Below are 7,836 nucleotides of genomic sequence, written 5' to 3' on the forward strand. Positions count from 1 at the left end.
CTGAAAGAAGTATTATTAGTTTTTTTCTGCCCTCCTGTATGAGTCTTTTGACAGAAATATCGAGGCCAAAGATGACGAACGTCAGGCCAAACAGTACCTGACTTAACTAGCGTTGACTTTGCGCGGCCGACCCATTAGTTTATACGGGTAGAGCCAGTGTCGAGAAGCCTCACGGTTTACCCGAGCTATACATGGCAAGCATTAGTGCAGGGTTTGGCATCACACTCTCCAACAAGTACATGTTCACGTATGTGCAGTATGTCTGTAGTACATGTACACAAAAGGTTGCCGCGGACGTCATGTGGCAGTGAGCTGGTCCGTTACGCTAGCCAGTGCCCCTAACCCCAACCCAATACAGTGGGGTGCTTTAAACCCTAAAAAATAAAACAGCCGTCTTTATATGAGGAAAATATATTGTGTCATCAAAGATTCTGGCTATATATGCCTTGTACAAGATGTTTAAAACTATACGAACTAGTGACAATGTCACAAAAATGTTGAGAGAAAAGTTTGTTGAACTCTCACTCATGCCCAGGCTTGAAAGACCAAGTGAAAACAACTGTCGTGTCGGCTGCATCATAGACCGCAAGGAGGAAAAAAAAATCTCTCCTCGAGGTCTGTGGCCGGTCGGACCATGGTGGCATCTACGCGTAGTGCCCTTAACAAGCCTTAATTAATGCACTGGCCTGTTCTGTTGATGGGTTGCCTTTTTCGTTTCGGTCATTCAAAGAATGTTCTTACAGGTCGTTGGATTTGTGGTGGTGACTCAAATTGTCTTCGTCTTGCGTGAAATACTGAAGTGAACATAAAAGCGCACGTGCAATTCCCTTTACGGTTATGCAGAACTTGGCAACTACCAACCATCCGTTTTCGTTAAGACAAAAACTGGGTGGAATGGATTTCCCTAAACTAAGCCTTCCACCGGTATGTTCGTACCCCCCTCCGGATTATACGTTGGTTCGGGTCCTTTTTACAGGTCCACCCACACAATTGTGCCATAATCGGCATTTCACAAGTAACGGAGGGGCAGCGTGTTGTTTTTCCTAGGGGGGTCAGGGGCATTTGTCATTGTGAATGTAAGCTTGATCAGTTCAGCAGACACTTAAAAGCTTAAGTTAGAAGGTAAATCTCGAACATCCTGTTAGAGACTAACTACCCCCCAATATAACTGCATGTACATGTAGACTCAAACCCTGGGTTTTTACAAGTCAAGAGCTCTTCTGAGCAACCATGCAAATGACCAAGAAGTCAATTTTGTTTTATTTTATTTATCCTTAAAAGTTTGTCCACCCTGTTATGATAACTGCACCCACTTTCCTATGAAACACACATGCGCAACGGTTCAGATACGCCCATTCTATTGTCACCCCTAACACTCCCAGGGAAAAAAAAATTACGGACGCGGCCAAGGCTGGGTCACAAGTATTTTTATTAATTAATGGCTGGGTGCCAACCTCGCGGGCGCGGATGTTTGATGTGCGCATGATCAGTAAAGGCAACGAGCTTGATCATTCACTTGGGTATTAAGTTGAACGCCTTGTTTTGTGCAAAAGGGAAAGACTGGCCCTTTTGACCCTTCGTATTTGCTTTGCATAAATAATCTTTATAAATGGCTGCCTAGAATAAACCAAATGTTTTAGTCGATATTTTGTGCATGTTTTAACAGCCGACGCCGGTCTCCGTAGAATTAGTGTAGACAGTTTAGTTAAAGACTGTTATTATTCCGGGATAATTAAAAATGCAAGCTGGTATCCGGCTTTTATGATAGATAATCTGTCATTAAGAATGAAAACTATGAAAATCACATTTGCAAGTCATGGCTAGGCACCAAAGCGGAAAGGTGGGATGGTGACCTTTTGCATTCCCACGACTTGTAAGATATTTAATTTTTTTTTATTTTTTTGCCTTCACTATCCGCAAAAATACATTTATCTTCGTCCACTATTTAAATCATAATATGCAACAGCAATTGCTGATGCCCAAATTAGCAAAGACCATAAAACCCCACACTTTAAAAACGAAGATCGCTCCTTTGGCTTTGTGTAGTATACAAAGTGTCCTGGTATTGGTTGCGCTTAAGGCTTGGCTTCCGGTACCGGAAGCACGCTCAATGCGCGTGCATGACCTGTCAATAAATTTTCTTTGGCACTTTGTGGCTAGTCTTGTTTGGGCGTGCATTGATTTTAGCAGATGTACCTGTGCACGTGGAAGTCTTTGCACAGGCGTCCTTTCGAATGCTGGATATAACTGGTAGTTCCCTGTCGGGATTTTTTTTTTCAGGGTAGCTTGGTGAGTTCCGTATATTTCTTTGAATTGTTATTGTTAATTGATATACCATTTGATCGTAATCAGTAAGAGATTTGCTGCTGTTTTTGTGTTTTGGATTTAAATCACTCTGTGGAGAATAGCCTATTTAATCTTTATTTTCGTTGGCAACATTTTGCATTGGCATTTTGCTGGAATAAAGTAGGGGCGCAGAATTATATTTTGGTGTGAAACTTAGTCACTCCCTCTATACCATGACGTAGGTTCGTTGCAGTGAAGGCTTTCTACTGGATGTGTATACAAGGAAACGCCAGGCTTGCTGCACGTGTCCGAGAATTTCTAAACTTCATGAGTACTCAGTCGATTTGCAGTTAATGAAGATTAGGCCTATGTTTCTATTTATCTATTTGTTTATGTAGGCTCAGACTTCAAGTAAAACGTAACTGCTGTCATTGGCTAAGGTAAAGTTAGTCATCAAAACTAATGAATATCCATACTAAAACATTAACAAGTAAGCCTACTTTTGATTTATTTTACTAGCCATGGTAACCCAAAGTTGACACAAACTCAAGACAGTCAAATGATCATCTCTTTGATACAGGTGTGGCTCTGAAAAGAGCCGTTTGGTGTAACTAGTGGCCTGGCGCCTTTCCCCGCCGTTCCAAAACAACTGGGAGAACTTTCTGGAGGTAATTGATGTATCACCTGCATTTGCTTGGCGTCATCGTGTTCCTCCAGAAGTCGCTGATGCCCCGGACAAGCTCCTTCTTCGTCGACGGCTTCACGTGCCTCCTCAAGTGGCCCTTAAGCTCTGCCCAAACTGATTCTATAGGATTGAGATCAGGACTTTCTGCAAGGGTGATCCACCAGTTAATGGCTAGCTCTTTCATTACGTGCCGCGCCTCCCCACAACAATGTATTGGACAATTGTCCTGCTGGAATCGATCCTCCGGAAAAATCTGGTCAGAAAAGGCATAAGCCAGTGACGGAGAATTGCGTTGGCATAAAATTTCCCGTCCATGATGCCATCGAAAATGCCAACGCCAATCGCCCCTCTCTTACGTATCCCTGCCCAGACATGGACTTTCAGCGGATGCTTGGGTTTAACCTTCAGGACAACTGACATGTTCTTCTTTCGGAAGCACTTTCTGGCACGTCGCTCGATCTGGATGGAGCTCTCATCTGACCACACAACATCATCGAACGTGTCTTGCAAAGCAAGACACCGCTGCGCAAATTCTAACCGTTTGGGCCGGTTAGCCTCTCGGATGAGCTGACAGTACTGAGTGCCGATCGAAACCAACCCGAGATTCCTCCTGGCCCGCCGAATGCTGGACAGCCCAACATAACACCGGTTTCCCAGCGAAAGCTGTCCTGCAAGTCACGCGCGCTCTGCTCATTGTTGCGCTCAAGCTCGCCATCGATGATGTTTCGAATGTGCCAATTGATTTTGCTTTTGCGGCCAGAAATCGGCAGATCACCCAAACAAGAAGTCTCTCTCACCTTTTGCAAGACTTTATAAAGGCCACTCTTGGAAACTGTCAAACCACTTTGAAGGAGTGTGGCTCTTATGGCATGTGCGGAGTGGCCTTGAGCACTCAGCTGAGCAATGCGACGGCGGGTGGCTTCACTGCACCGTGCCATCACGATGTGAGTCAAAAATCTTCCTTTTTTATACCCAGCATTATCCCGATAAATTAAGAAACACAAAAGCTTATCACGATCGGGTCTGGTCATGATGTCATAATTTAGCGCGTTTAGTTTCGAAAAGCGTTGAACGTGATAACGATTGACCTTGGTCGGGTCGAGGACTGGCGGCTGTTTCTACCCGGTCCCTACGTTTTGTTCACTTACTTGTACGTGCAATGTATGTGGCGTAATATTATCGGCTTTACGAGTACACGCCGTTTCTTGAAGCTGACGTTTTCCCGTTCATCAATCTTGAGTTTGTAAACTTTCCCAATGGTTTTTCAGAATGTACTGAAATTTTACTATTATCTTATTGTTCGGATTTTCGAAAATTTGTTAAACATGCCGATGTACGGGTACCGCATGGTTAATCCTACTCAGTGCCTACCCAATTTCCTTACGGAAAATTCTGCTAAATTTTGTCAAAGTTTTTATGACTTTGAAATTGTTTACAAAGGTTTAAAGGGGTGTGGTATGATGAAAACATCACCATTATGAAATTGAATGAATTATACGACGTTCCACAAATGGAAACTGTGCTACTAAGGTAAAAGGTACAGAACTTGATCCTACATGTAACTAAAGGTTTCTGCTCATTCCACAAGAAGATTCCGAGCTCAGAACAGAGTACTGATATGGTGACCTCTTCTACATACGTGTTTGACGGTGTGCGTATTTATTATTATTATGCCGCCCACCCAGCCATCAGTTCACACCTCGATGAAACTCTGAAACTCCATTTATAGTTGAGTCATTAATAATTCTAAGTAAAAAAGAATTATGTCTTAAAACAAGGGGGATTAACGTGTAGACATCATACTGTTGTTGATGAAGATCATCATGCTCAGAAACAGCCTCAATATTGGATAATACTTTTTTATCTAGGGATGCATTTGAATTCGAAAATTTCTCCTGTTAAAAATTTTTCCTTAAATGAAATCAACTTCATACTAATACAATTTGTTTTCTACGATACACCTAACACTCGGGTTTCTGTGACTTCAGTTCACAGTACTTTTGGTGAAATATTGTCAGCATACATTTTTTACCTGCTTTTAGGTTTATCCGTTCATTAATGGTGACTCCTAACAACATCTTAAACGCTACAAATAAGAAAATTGGTGCCAGTTAAAGGATGTGATGTGATGCGATGTGAAATAAACATAACAAAATTTTGGTTTTCTCAAAAACTACAGCATTCTGGGTGGAAATATTTTACTGACTAAGACTCTTGTGTACTTTCTTTCAAGTAAGATATTTCAGGATTATACGGAAGTCAGATTTTCAGGATTTTACCGATGGTGTACACCACCGTTAAGGTTATATGTTGGCCATTACGTTGGAGTGGAAAAATTGCGTTTTTGACGTGTTTGTTAAATGGGCATTGTGTGAGAACAGTTTATTCAATTTCAAGTTGGAGTCAAAGAGACTGAAGAATTACTCTAAACTCTCCTAAAAGGTCAGGTTTATTTCTTAAATTCTCATCATGAAGCTGGTATTTTGTTTCGGAAAACAGGCTGATTTCTTGGAATGAACAATTTTAACTCAAACCGGACATTACATTTCAGTAGCCTTTCCTTCCGGAGATGTTCCCACCCAGAAGCTTTCTTCTACCAGCTTGAGGCGGACGGGGTCAAGGCGGCCTTCCACATCTGCACCAGAACCCCCTTCCTTCAAGTAGGTCGCGATGGTGGGCCAACTCCGCTTCACTGAAGAAGCTTCTTGCTAATTGAACCGCAAAATTATAGGGGGACCCCGACTTGTCGCTAAAATCAGCTATCTGTACGAGACGAAGTCTATAATCAAAATTAGCTGGTGCCGGTTCTTGTTCGTCAGCAACAGGAACACGGGGAACATCGACCCTCAATGATTCTTCAATAAGATAAAGTTGCATTGAAATTTGGGCAAATGCTCCTGCATGTTCCTCCTGCTGGCGAGCTATGAATTTGTCTCAGTAGCCCCTCCTGCTGCTCCCCTTGCTCCTCTCCGTCTCCCTCCTGTTCCATCTCCTTCCTGTTGCTTCTCGCCGTCTCCCTCCTCTTACTCCTCCTCCTCCTGCTTCCTCTGCTTTTCCTTCCCTTCTTTCCCCTCTTCCTCTTACCTGCTATCCTCTTGTTTCCCTCCTTCATAACCTAGGTCCCCAAATATATTTTTAAAAACATCCTCCCAGTCGTCACCCAATTGAATAACTTCTCCCCCTTCTTGTCGTCCCTCCCCATTAGCAGGCAGTGGTCGATCCTGCTGGTTACTGTTGCCAGCTTCCTCAACTTCACTGGATGGGAAGAGGCCAATGATTGAGGCAGGACTCTTGTTTCTCTTCTTGAGGGGCTCCTTTGGCCAAAAAACCTTGTTACAGGTATATTTGTCGAAATTATCTGTGTTTCTTTTGTATGAAAACAGCCAGTTCTTAACTTGTTGTCAAACAAATTCAAATGTAATGAACAAATTGGCCAAGGATTTTTGGTGATTTGTGTATAAGTATTGCATATGATTTTAAAGTACCCCGGAGATAAATACAGGAATTGTTGAATTGTTAACTTTACTTGTGGTTGGCAAAAAAACCCATAAATTTCAGATTTCCTCAACTGAAAAACCATGCCACGTTTCATGTTTGTTTAAATACTTCATTAGCTTTTTTCAATCTGATAATAAACATTTGTTTTACATTTTTTTAAGATGACTTAAAATAAATATTCATGCATGATCACGTTTTCCTTGGATATTCGCTTTTTTGTGGCAGCCGAAGTGGTCTGCTTCTGCAGTCTTGTCACATACTGCCTGTCCTCTTCATTAAGAATGGTTCGATCATCTGTGTGTGAGGAAACAGAAGCAAACGTTTTAGGCTCTAACAAATTTAGAGCTAAACATATTTAACTTAACCAACCAACCTAATTTATTTCAGTGTAATAGGAAACACAACTAATTTTTGTGTGGCATAATCTAGGAATGGTACTGAACTATTCTTCAGAGATTGTGTTCACTGTGGCACATCAAACACTTGGACAAAACTATTATATGAGACTGAACTGTACAGAACTTTATTTTCCAATTTTGAAGTTAGTTCAGTGACGCTTAATGCAGATGAGACAACAAATTCAGTCAAATGAGTTTTATTTAAGGATGAAGTATGCAAGTTATGGAAAAATGAATGGCTTTGTTTTTTAAAGATGCATGCCATTGAATAATGAGAAGAATTAAGAATAACAAGTTGTTGCGGGTATCCCTGGAAAATTAATAAAAAGTAATAGCCAATATGCTTGATGTCATATTCTTGTTTAATTGCTGAATCCCAAAGTGTGATGATAATTTCACCTTATTCATTTCAAATCTACCTTTTGTAGTTTGCCTTTGTGTGGCACAAGATCATACATTTACTTTTTGACTTTTAAAGAGGAGTTAGTTAAACTGGTCCTTTTTCCAGACATCTCATGCTGTATACGGTCAAAGCTAGGTCACTAAATTTAAAAAAAATCATTTTTTGTCTTTCTCATCAAACGTACCAGACATGCATAGGACTTTGGTGGCAAGCAGCTCGTCCCCCTAGTTTACATGTACAGTTGTCCGTTCCTTATATTTTGTGGAGGGCCATTAAAGATCAGCGACGTTGTTTTAGTGATTGCAGTAGTCCCGTCACAGTAGAGTACCACAAGGGACTCCTTTGGCACTATATTTAAAAAAATGAGAGTTTAATAGACATGTTGGAAGATAGCAAACAAAAAAGCCCGAGCTAATACTGTTACAGGTCTTAAATTTTCAATAATTGATATGAGTAATATCGGCATCAGTAATTTTGCTGTGAAGTTCTAGAAAGCGTTTGACACATTTGCACTTATCAAGATGTATTTTTGAGTTGGGGAGATGTTAATTATATATAACAGGTTT

The sequence above is a fragment of the Acanthaster planci genome, unplaced genomic scaffold (genome assembly GCF_054643075.1).
Source record: "Acanthaster planci isolate LZ-2023a unplaced genomic scaffold, COTS_SCS Contig18, whole genome shotgun sequence".
Taxonomy (NCBI): domain Eukaryota; kingdom Metazoa; phylum Echinodermata; class Asteroidea; order Valvatida; family Acanthasteridae; genus Acanthaster; species Acanthaster planci.